Raw genomic sequence first — 12863 nt, forward strand, 5'->3', positions numbered from 1 at the left:
GAGTGAGCTGCCCCAGAGCCTTCCCCTGCCCCAGAGACAGGGAGTGCTGCTCCAGAGCCTGCCCCTGCCCCAGAGACAGGGAGTGCTGCTCCAGAGCCTGCCCCTGCCCCAGAGACAGGGAGTGCTGCTCCAGAGCCTGGCACAATTCCAGAGACAGGGAGTGCTGCTCCAGAGCCTGCCCCTGCCCCAGAGACAGGGAGTGCTGCTCCAGAGCCTGGCACAACCCCAGAGACAGGGGGTGCTGCCCCAGAGCCTGCCCCTGCCCCAGAGACAGGGAGTGCTGCCCCAGAGCCTGCCCCTGCCCCAGAGACAGGGAGTGCTGCTCCAGAGCCTGCCCCTGCCCCAGAGACAGGGAGTGCTGCCCCAGAGCCTGCCCCTGCCCCAGAGACAGGGAGTGAGCTGCCCCAGAGCCTGCCCCTGCCCCAGAGACAGGGAGTGCTGCTCCAGAGCCTGCCCCTGCCCCACAGCCCACCTCAGAAATGAACCACCCAGAGTGAGTGGGGGTTCTGGTGAAGGAGATACGTGAGATGAGCCAGAAGGTAGAGTGCATTTCCTCAGCTGCTGGGAAACCCTCCCCCTGCCCCAAAGAGGGAGAGTCTGATGGTGCAGCAGTGGAACCCACAGATGTTACAACCATCCAGGTTCCAGATGAACCACAAGGGCAGTCACAGCCAGCAGCTGTTGCCCCTGTGGAAACGAGGAAGTCTAAGATGAAATCACAGCACCCTGCTGATAAGGATAAGAAAGGAGGGTCCTCACAACCCACAGGGGAGCCAGAAGTTGAAATCATCACTGAGTCTCTGACATATGACAGTCTCCGTAAGTTACAAAAAGAAATTGTGAGGCGGGGGCGTGAGCCTTATACCACCTGGTTACTTCGGGTCTGGGACCTTATGGGTACAGGCGTGCAGCTGGATGGTGGTGAGGCAAGGAATGTGGGACCCTTAACGCAGGACTCAGGTGTGAATCAGATATTTGTCAGGGAGCAAGGGCCCCTTTCCCTCTGGGAGCGGCTTTTGATGAGTGTAAGAGAAAGGTTTGTCCATAGAGAGAGAATGGAAGAGCACTATCATAGAAGGGAATGGAAAACCATTGAGGAAGGGATCCAACAGCTGAGAGAAGTGGCGATATTAGAGGTCCTTTTTGGAAGGGGTGGATAGCATGATAATGACCCCGACAAAGTCAGGTGCACTGGGCAGATGTTGTGGAGTCTGGCAAATCTAGGGCCACGTGAATACACCAACTATATTGCAACGATTAATGCTGATAACAGCTGAGAGACGGTGGGTTCTGTTGCCACCAGGCTTAGAAATTATGACAGTATGGTCCATGGCCCACAGAAGGCTAAGATTTCTGCTGTGATTAAGGAACTCAAAGAGGAGATGAGGGAAATGAGGGAAGAGATGAGGAAGAGCAGTTCCCATATGGCACCAGTGCGGGTCACAAGCCCAAAACTCCAAGCCCCACGTCCCCCAGCTAGAGAGAGAGGGTACACCTCACGAACTGAGCTGTGGTTCTTTCTACGTGACCATGGGGAAGACATGGGAAAGTGGGATGGGAAACCCACTTCTGCCCTGGCAGCACGAGTGCGTCAACTCAGGCAGGGAACCAGTAACCAGAAAGGTTCCACTAAAGTGAAGGTAGCCTCAACCTCCCGTGACGAAACTGCCAGATATTACAGAAAAGAGGATGATCCCCTTGAAGGAACCTCTAGCATGTATGCCCAGGGAGGAGAGGATGACCAGTGCTAGAGGAGCCCTGCCTCTGGCCAGGAAGAGGCACGGGAAAACCGGGTCTTTTGGACGGTGTGGATCCGATGGCCTGGCACATCAGAGCCACAAAAATACGAAGCTTTAGTTGATACTGGTGCACAGTGTACCCTAATGCCATCAGGACATGTGGGGGCAGAACCTGTTTCCATTGCTGGGGTGACGGGGGGATCGCAGCAATTGACTCTGTTGGAAGCTGAGGTGAGCCTGACTGAGAGAGAGTGGCAGAAACATCCCATTGTGACTGGCCCAGAGGCCCCGTGTATTCTGAGCATGGACTTCCTTTGAAATGGCTATTACAAAGACCCAAAGGGACTCAGGTGGGCTTTTGAAATAGCTGCTGTAGAGGCAGAAGACATTAAGCAATTGAACACCTTGCCTGGACTATCAGAGAATCCATCTGCTGTAGGACTCCTGAAGGTGGAAGAACAGCGAGTACCAATTGCCACCTCGACGGTGCATCGCCGGCAGTATAAGACAAATCGAGATGCTGTGATCCCCATCCACAAGATGATCAGAGAACTGGAGAGCCAAGGGGTGGTCAGCAAAACCCACTCACCCTTCAACAGCCCCATCTGGCCTGTGCGCAAGTCTGACAGAGAATGGAGACTGACTGTGGACTATTGTGCATTGAATGAAGTGACTCCACCTCTGAGCGCTGCCGTGCCGGACATGCTGGAGCTCCAGTACGAGCTGGAGTCCAAGGTAGCGAAGTGGTACGCCACTACTGACATTGCCAATGCATTTTTCTCCATTCCCTTGGCAGCAGAATGCAGGCCTCAGTTTGCCTTCACGTGGAGGAGAGTGCAGAGAACAGACTGCCCCAGGGGTGGAAGCACCATTTGCCATGGACTGATCCAGGCTGCCCTGGAAAAGGGTGAGGCTCCAGAACATCTACAGTACATAGATGACATCATTGTGTGGGGGAACACAGCAGTGGAAGTATTTGAGAAAGGAGAAAAGATCATCCAGATTCTGCTAGAAGCCGGCTTTGCCATCAAGAAGAACAAAGTCAAAGGACCTGCTCGAGAGATCCAGTTCCTGGGAGTAAAGTGGCAAGATGGACGGCATCAGATTCCCACTGAGGTCGTCAATAAGATCACTGCAATGTCTGCACCCACCAGCAAGAAGGAAACGCAAGCTTTCCTAGGTGCCATAGGTTTTTGGAGGATGCACATTCCTGAGTACAGCCAGATTGTGAGCCCTCTCTACTTGGTTACCCGAAAAAAGAATGATTTCCACTGGGGCCCTGAACAGCAGCAAGCCTTTGCTCAGATCAAAGAGGAGATTGCTCATGCAGTAGCCCTTGGCACAGTCAGGACAGGACCAGATGTGAAGAACGTGCTCTACTCTGCAGCTGGGAACAATGGCTTGTCCTGGAGCCTTTGGCAGAAAGTGCCTGGGGAGACTCGAGGCCGACCACTGGGATTCTGGAGCCGAAGCTACAGAGGGTCCGAAGCCAACTACACTCCCACAGAGAAGGAAATCTTAGCTGCCTATGAAGGAGTTCAAGCCGCCTCAGAAGTGATTGGCACAGAAGCACAACTCCTCCTGGCACCCCAACTGCCAGTGCTGGGGTGGATGTTTAAAGGAAAGGTTCCTGCTACCCACCACGCCACCAACGCTACATGGAGCAAGTGGATCGCCCTCATCACGCAGCGCGCCCGTATTGGAAACCCAAATCGCCCTGGGATTTTGGAAATAATTACAAACTGGCCAGAAGGTGAAAACTTTGGTCTCACTGATGAAGAGGAGCAGGAACAAGTGACACAGGCTGAAGAAGCTCCACCGTACAACCAACTGCCAGCAGAAGAAACACGCTACGCTCTGTTCACTGATGGCTCCTGTCGCATCGTAGGGAAGAACCGGAAGTGGAAAGCAGCTGTATGGAGCCCCACACGACAGGTCGCAGAGGCCACTGAAAGAGAAGGTGGATCAAGCCAACTTGCTGAACTCAAAGCTGTTCAACTGGCCCTGGACATTGCTGAAAGAGAGAAGTGGCCAAAGCTCTACCTCTACACAGATTCATGGATGGTAGCCAATGCTCTGTGGGGATGGCTGGAAAGGTGGAAAAAGGCCAACTGGCAACGCAGAGGAAATCCAATCTGGGCTGCTGATGAGTGGAAAGACATCGCCACCAGGGTAGAGAAACTGTCTGTGAGGGTCCGTCATGTAGATGCCCATGTCCCCAAGAGTAGGGCTAATGAAGAGCACCGAAACAATGAGCAGGTGGATCAAGCTGCAAAGATAGAAGTGTCAAAGACAGACTTAGATTGGCAAAACAAGAGAAAGTTTTTCCTAGCTCGATGGGCCCATGACGCCTCAGGTCATCAGGGTAGAGATGCCACCTATAAGTGGGCACAAGACCGAGGGGTGGACCTATCCATGGACAGTATTTCTCTGGTTTTCCATGACTGTGAGACGTGTGCCACGATCAAGCAGGCCAAGCGGTTGAAGCCCCTCTGGTACGGTGGGCGGTGGTCCAGATACAAGTATGGAGAGGCCTGGCAGATTGACTACATCACACTGCCCCAAACCCGCCAAGGCAAGCGCTACGTGCTCACGATGGTAGAAGCCACCACAGGATGGTTGGAAACCTACCCTGTGCCTCATGCCACTGCCCGGAACACCATCCTGGGACTTGAAAAGCAGGTCCTTTGGAGGCACGGCACCCCTGAGAGGATTGAGTCAGACAATGGGACTCATTTCAAGAACAGCCTTATAAACAGCTGGGCTAGGGCACATGGCATTGAGTGAGTGTACCATATCCCCTACCATGCACCCGCTGCTGGAAAAGTTGAACGGTGCAATGGCCTGCTTAAAACCAGCTTGAAGGCGCTGGGTGGAGGAACTTTCAAGAACTGGGAGATTAATTTAGCAAAAGCCACATGGTTGGTGAACACCCGAGGTTCCACTAACCGAGCAGGCCCAGCCCAATCTGAGCCCTTTAGAACGACAGATGGAGATAAGGTTCCAGTGGTACATATGAGAGGTATGCTGGGAAAAACTGTTTGGGTTAATTCTGCCTCCAGCAAAGACAATCCAATCCGTGGGGTTGTCTTTGCTCAAGGACCGGGTTGCACTTGGTGGGTGATGCAAAAAGATGGAGAGACGCGGTGCATACCCCAAGGGGACCTGGTTTTAGGGTGAGCTACCCATAACACTGTGCTTGTATCTGTATCTGCATGTACATATGTATATAGTTAAAGTAGTATGTGTTAGTGTATAATTTAAAGGTTTCATATTTGATGTAACATTTTGGTATGGGAAAAAATTCGGGGTGGATAGTGTTGAGGGTTAAGTGGGAATTTTTACCCATTATGTGCTGGGACAACCTAACTACCGGTACTTAGGGGTGCTCACAAAGGACAAAGAGTGGCCGGGCCCAGGGTGGCGGGGGGAAGGGGGCAGAAAAAGGAGGGTGGGGACAGTTTTTAGCTGGCTTTTTCCTCGGCTTCGGGGAAGGACGTTCGTGCGCTGGGTCGTGGAGCTGCTTCTTCTCCTTCTCCCCTCTTTGTTGGTGGCCTCGTACCCCCTGTCCTGCCAGGCATCGCCGTGGAGCTGCTGATACACCTCATCCACCAGCCCAGGATCTCAGCTCATCCCTGCTGATCCACCTCATCCACCAGCCCAGGATCTCAGCTCATCCCTGCTATCCCAGCCGACTGTTTTCCTCGGAGCCCTGCAGGAGCACCGGGACTGCCCGCCCAAGGGGGTTTGTGAAAACAAAGCCTCTCCTCCATCCCGTCTCAGCCGAGAAAGCTGTCCCAGGGTCCCTGGTTCTGTTTTCTTGTTAATGCTGTAGTTATTGTTTGTTTGTTTGCCTGGTTATACAAGTAAAGAACTGTTATTCCTATCCCCAGATCTCTGCCTGAAAGCCCCCTTGATTTCAAAATGATAATAATTCGGAGGGAGGGGGTCTACATTCTTTCATCCCAAGGGAGGCTCCTGCTCTCCCTAGCAGACACCTGTCTTCTAGAACCAAGACAGAAGAACACCACTCTTAGCACCCCAACACATGGTAGAAAGGGCAATCGATACCTGTACCTTCATGATTAATGTTCCAGCAACAGGGTGGTTTGCTTTCACCATTCCACACCAGAAAGAAAATCGCTATATTTTCCTTTCCAGGCACTGCTAATATCCCAAAAGCACAAAAGTTTTGGGTGTTGCCTGATACTCCCACCCAGGTCCTCCAAACCAAGCCATTTTAGAGTGTCCTAAGCCAGTCCGCACGTGCTTTTAGGTGCTCAAAACAGTCCACACTGCAGGAAATGCCTGCCACTAGCTAAAGACCCAGAAAAAAATATGCTCCTTGACCTACTATCAAATAAACATCCCATGAAAAATGAGGAGAGTCCCTCTGCAGGCTCTCAGAGCTGAGAAAGCTTCTCAAGACTTAGAAACTGAGGCTGCTTCTTGTCCAGCTGCAAGATACTCCTACAGCAGATGGACTGGTAAATTCATCCTCTTCCTCTTGGTGATGGCAATGGCAACAGGAACAGGGGAGAATGGGCCACTGGATGCAGGCACACACATTTATTGCTTCAAGTCAGCTTTCTGTCTTTTCAGAGAAGCCCTGGATTCTCTCATCCCCCTTTTGCACAGCAGCCTGCAGGACAGATGGAAAAGATTCTGGAGTAAAGGTGGGATCTGGTGTGAATAAGGGTAGAAGTATTTTGGCTGGGAATTTGTGGGCATGCAAAGGCGTGGGAGTTGTGATTCATGAAATGCTTCCCTCCCCCAGCAGTTCCCCACCTTGCAAGGAGCCAGTTGTTGGTGCTGGGAAGCAGGGACTCATTGGCCAGGCATTTGGCAGGAATGTTTCTGGAGCAGGCTCTGAGGCTGGAGCTGCACATCAGCCAGAGCATCTCCTCAAAGCAGCTCTAATGGAGCATCACCAGGAACAAAACATTTCCTGAAACTACTGCAGGGCAAGATAGAAAATTCATCCAGCCCTTGATCCAAGAGGGCGTAAAATGCACTAGGATTGTGTTTTCTCTCCAGTTCCAAATAAAATCCCCAATATGGATATGTTGAATGGTCCCAAGGAGCAAATTCAGCAGTAGCCGTGCCTGAGAGATCAACAACCAAAAATACTGGAGGGCAAACTGAGCTGCAGCAGCACAGGAATTCTCACTGCCTTATATCTGGGGCTCTTGTATCTGTACATGCCCTGTCTAACACCAGGAATGATCTTTTCCAGCTTGTCCTGACCTCGGTTCCTCTGCTAGGGAATGCATAAGCAAGGAAGATGCTCTATGTGCACCACGTAGAGCCTAGATTTTAATCCATCTGCCTCAAATCCAGCCCAAGTACTTCCCTCTTGCACAGACAACCTGAGGATGAGCACATCAAAATTTTAATCAGACTCTCAGCAATATCCAGCCCCACTGACATGTCTCAAATCGGCACAGGGAACAAGCCAATAACACTCTGCACAATCAATGTTGTCAACTCTCGGATTACCCAATACATTGTTCAAAATGCTGCTCTGGGAACAGTTTTGTGAGAAAAAGCACTTCAGCAGCTACAGTTCAGGAAGGCCTGGGGAAGAGGAACTAACAAGCCTTAAAAGATTTAGAAGATGTGGAAAAAAGTAATTTTGATTTTATTTTTCAGTCTTTGAGGTTCTGACTTACCGTTTCTAAAGCACTAGGGACTGACAATACTTAAAACCTTGTTAGGGAAGTGTCAAAGGCACTGTCAAAAGCATGAGGCAGTCAGCTTGAATTGCTCCTAAGGGGAAACTTCAAGACTAGGAAGAAAAATATCAGTTTCCTTATTACTAAAGGAGTTAACCCATTAAGCATCAATAACTTTGCAGAGCAGAACATGAAGCAATGAAACCAAACAGTTTGGATTGTGAATATGAGCTACTGAGCATGATCTGAGCATGATCTCAAAGTCTATGAAAGCATAGACAAATCCTGAGTGAAAAGGATTTTCATGCCTTTAGAAGGAAATATGTATCTGCTGCTTTATGAAGATCCTTGCAAAACCAGAATTCACATCCATGTACAAACACCAGCTCTCCATTCTCCTGAGCCACTGGCAAAGAGACAAACCTTCCATGCTCAAATTAATATTTCCACTCTCCCAGTCCAGCATGCAAGTGGGAAGGCCATGGACTCATGATCAAAACCAGAACCAACCACCGTGGAAATTACAGCTTTTGCCACCATGAAATTATCTGAGAACCAACTGATCTTTGGCCTTCCATTCTCCACTCTCTCCTGAGCTATGCAGGGCTGTTATGGAGGCAATCTTCCTTCCTAGTACTCTGGGAAAGGAAGTGCAAGAGCAATCCCAGCTGTCCTGAGCACAGAGCACAGCTCTCAGCCAAATTATTATTAATGCAAGTGTGCTGAGCAACCACAGACCTTTGTAGGGATGGATTCATGGCAGGGCAGAAGCCGAAGGAAACATTCATCTCTGTGGGATGGAAAGAGCTACAAAAATGTCCTAAGAGCAGGGAAGATCAAACAGGAGTAAAAGTACTCATTCACTGATTCCCTTTTTTTGCCTCCATTTGTAGTTAAGCTGCTAAAGAAAAAGGATCTCAGAAAAAGAACCTTTCCTCCCAACCTCTAACAAAAGGGTTTGCTGAATAATGAAGTATTTATATATAAAATGGAGTTGAAAGACCATTATGACCATGGGTGGCACAAGTGAAGCAGGTGGAACTTGAGCCCTCTCTTCCCATCTCCTAGTGACAAGGAAGTCTGTGTGACATGGGAGATCTCCAAAAAGAAACTCCTCCTCAACCTGACATAAAACTAAACCTCAGGTTGGATCCTGTGTGCCCTAGAAGGACTGCTCACACATCTGAGATGATGTTCTGGCCTCTTTCTAAAGCTTTTGGGAGCAGACAATATAAAATGCTAAAAACAGACATCAAAACAAGATTTGGAAGCTCCCTGGATTATATTTAAAAAACAGGATAAAGAAAACAGTGCTTATACTGAATCACAGGCTTTGTTTTTAGCTTCCAAAATGGCTAAGTGATCAATTTTTGCTGTTATGGGAAGAATTCAGTTCAGTCAACACACAGAACTTCACCAGTCACCATTACCTGCTCCTAATGACTGTGAGCAAACCTGCTGGTCAAAAGCCAGTTCAGTTTATTGGCCCAGAACAGGAACAGAAATAGGAGCATTAAATAAATGTCTTTGCCCTGCCCTGTTCCCTCTGCTGTTGCTGCAGCACAGAAAGTCTCCAAGAAGCTTGTCAGTGAATTCATCGTAATATCCATGAAATTGCTAGGACATGGCAGCACTCCTTGGCAATCAGCTTGTGGGGGGCAGAAAGTTTTACTCCTCTCTCCTCTGAAGCCACTGGGTAGATGACTCACAGTAGATTGGTGTTGCAAGGTCCCCAGTTTCTCTTCAAATGGAGGGGTGGAGCTCCCCACTGATCCAGAAGCAAAACAGCCAAAGCCAAACCCCACACACTAATGGATTTTTCCACATGCTGAGTCCCAAGAGCTTGAAAGAGCTCCTAGAAATAGAAAGCTTCCTTACCTGCCTTGGAAAACTTTGCTTGGTACTCTACAGCACAGTCCTGCCCATGTTTGTGAGGACACCTGAGGTCATGAGTAAAAAACATCACTGCCTGTTTCTGTTCAATTCTGTGAGGAAGGAAACAGCATTTAAAGCAGATTTGTAACTGGAATATCCCATGATCCCTGTGACAATCCAGGGCAGAGTCCCTTCCCAAGGGGTTAAGGTGGACAGAACACATTCAGGATATGAAGAGGCTCACCAAAGGATTGCCACACTCAGGGGCTGCAGAATCTCTCTCTCCAAATTAGTGTCTCATGGTGTAAGTTTTAAGTGGTAGCAGATGTTGGCAGTGAGCTCCAGACCTTTGTTTCCCAGATTCCGAGATAACTGCTGCTTTCGTGCAAGCCCTTCTCTAGCAATAACTATAATTAAGTGCCATTTATATAAGGTCTTTCGTTCAGCAGTCCCAAAGCGCTCAATAAATTTAACAAACCATTAGAACTCAACAGATGTATTGGTCTGAAGTTTTGAAAAGGCTGCATTCTTCTCCTGGATCCTCCACATTCCCACAAATGGCAGGTACCCTAATTACCGTAATTACCATAATCACCATAATCATCTATCAGTTTGCAGAGAAGCAGAATTAGGGGATGCCAAAGGCCACAATACATTCTGCTAATAACAAAAGGATTTAAGCAGAGCTCCTGGCCTTTAACTTTGTTCCCACTCTGAGCAAGAAACCACCCTGCCTCCAGAAATTCACACACACTGACAACTTCATCTAGCCAGCACTGAACTGAAATGCAAGCATGTATTCCCAGAGCACATGAAAAACCCACTGGTTAAAGAAAGCCAGGCCAAATCCAAGCAACAAGAATGTTTTCACTAGGATGCCTTAAACTCACAAAAATTGAATTTAGTGGCCCAAGCAGGACATTGAGAGAGTAGCCACCAAGTAACTGTAATCTTGTTTATACATCCCTCTGGATTCCCCCTAAAAAAATAAATCATGGAAGGCATTGCTCGAAAGGACAAGTCTTGCCACAACAACAGTACCATCTTTTACACCACCTAGATAAGACACTCAATTAGACACACAATTGTGACATTACAGTACCTGAAGGAACCTGAAGGAAAGATGGAGAGAGACTATTTTCAAGGGCCTGGGGTGTCAGAACAAAGGGGAATGGATTCAACTTGATAGAAGCCAGGTTACTCTCTCTCAACAGCTGACCTCCTCCCCCCTCCCCCCAGAAAAACCACAGGAGCTAAGCATCCAAGCCTGGGGTGCACAAAAAATGAGGAGCAGGTTTTGGCTAAGGCACAACTCACACAATCAGCAGCTGTGAGGGTGTGGACAAGCAGCAGTGATTCCTTGAGCTGTGTATGAACCTCAGTGCAAAGCAAGATATCTTTTCTTTCTTAATTATAGAATATCTTGAGTTGGAAGGGACCCACAAGGATCACTGATCTAAATCCAGACTTGACAGAGTCTCTTTAACTTGTATGTTTATTATGCTGCTGCTACCAAAGGCAGTTCAGGATCTGTCACACAATTTGAATTATATTGCATTTGTTCCTATTTTAGGCCACATAAAGAGGCATTTGCAGAAATCTCAGATAGTTTGAGACTATGGCTCAATAGTCACAGTAATATAAACTGCAACTTAGCTGTGTATCTCAGTTCATAGCTGCAACAATTAGAGGTTCAAGGGTTTTTTTGCCTAAACTTTATCCACTTATAAAGAAGACTGCATGAGGTCTAATACCACATCACCATCACTTTGTAACACATCATGCAATAAAATCCAGTGTTTAACTGTTGCACCTCGTGCTGGATAGTGAGAATATTCCCACCCCCTCCAAAGCTTCCTTGCCTCTGATTATCTGATCTACTTCTCCTGCTGGTCTCTCACACTCCGTGCTTGAAACAGGAATTAGAAGTAAGAACCATGGCGACGGAGAGGACTTCTTTCTCTATTTTCTATCAAGCATGAATAGCTGATCAGCACCCAGTTGACAGCACAGCCTGAAGGAGACATGGCCAAACTCTTCTCAGCTGAATTAAAATAACAGCAAATAAATAATCTGGATTGTATTTAGAAAGTCACAAGACCAGTGCTTGGCCCTGGCTAGGGGTGAGGAGAAGGCACATCCAAGGTGACATGCAATTCATTTCAGCTGAAACAAATTTAATTCTTACCAAGGGAAGCCAGGTTTCCCAAGCTCTAACAGGAAGAGTGTTCACTGGACAGAGACTGTGTGAATGCAGAAGGGGGACTAGACTGGGGCCCGTTTTTTTCATCATGCAGAAACGTAGCAGCTTTTTATTCCGTTTTATGAGTCAGTGCTCCCAATGGAAAGAGCACACACATCATGGCTTTGGCACTGCACACCACTACATTTCCTACCAGCCCCATCCCGTGATGAATCTGATCCATTTGGTTAACCTCTTCAAGGAGGGGTTTGTGCCAGCTGTGCTCTCCAGGAGCAGGAGGGGGGCAAGGCAGGGATGTGTCAGAGGACATATGAATGCTCTCTCCTTGCAGTCCCCGCAGCACAAACCACCCCTGTAATAAAAACAAATGAGCCCAGAAGGCAGTCGGGAAAGTGCTGAGAGAAAGGTCCCCTCCTGGCATGAGTCAAGCTCCAAAGCAGTTCAAGGAGCTGTTCTGGCTTGCCACGGGGACAAACTGTCCAGCAGAATCTCTGACAGCTTTTCTCCTCACTGATTCACTCCTCAGTGTGCCACTGGGCTGACAGACACAAAGATGCCACAGGTGATCATGCAAGACACAGGGCTTTCAACAGGACGTTGCCTGTCACGGTCCTTCAGTGTCACAAACACAGCAAAGTGTTTGAGAGACCCCTTGAAAGTGTTTAAGAGATCCCTGAGCTGCCAGACTCTGAGGGTTTCTGTTTTGGCCACAAAGTGCATCTGGGAGGGATGCAAAATTGCCAAGGTGCTCAAGACCTAATTTAAAAAAAAAAAAAAAAAAAAAGAAAAACCAACAACAGCAACAAAAAAACCCAAACAACAGAATCAAAGGATCCAGATCTAAACCCAGTCTCATACCTAAGACAAGCCTTTGGTGAGTTAATGAACTTGCCAAGAAATCTCCGAGTCCATAGTGTCTTATCCTCTAATTCTAAGCTCCTTCCCCAGGATCTTTGGGCTAAATCCATCTCCCCAATCATCTCAGAGGATCCAGAGTGCTTAGGCACACAAAAACATCACATATCTCATGTGGGAGAAGTGCTCCAAATTATGGGAATTCTTACAATTTCCTTTTCTGACTCTGTCCCCCAATCCCACTCATGTTGTTAATATCTAATGTTAATATGACTAAATATCATAGGTTGTCCTCAAAGTCCCAATCTCTTTGCCTTTGTCTGCAACTATTATTACATTTTAGTTAATTTGGAGTTTTAGCTAATTAGTTAATTTGGTTAATTTAAATTAGTAAATTTGGTTAATTTAGTTAATTTAGTTAATCTGGACTGCCTGAATAAGAAAATCAGGCCAAAACATTAAAATGAAAGTGCTTTCAGTGCAATAACTTGAACTTCCCCAAATTACTGCTCCTGG

Source organism: Poecile atricapillus, chromosome 5 (assembly GCF_030490865.1).
Source record: "Poecile atricapillus isolate bPoeAtr1 chromosome 5, bPoeAtr1.hap1, whole genome shotgun sequence".
Taxonomy (NCBI): Eukaryota; Metazoa; Chordata; class Aves; order Passeriformes; family Paridae; genus Poecile; species Poecile atricapillus.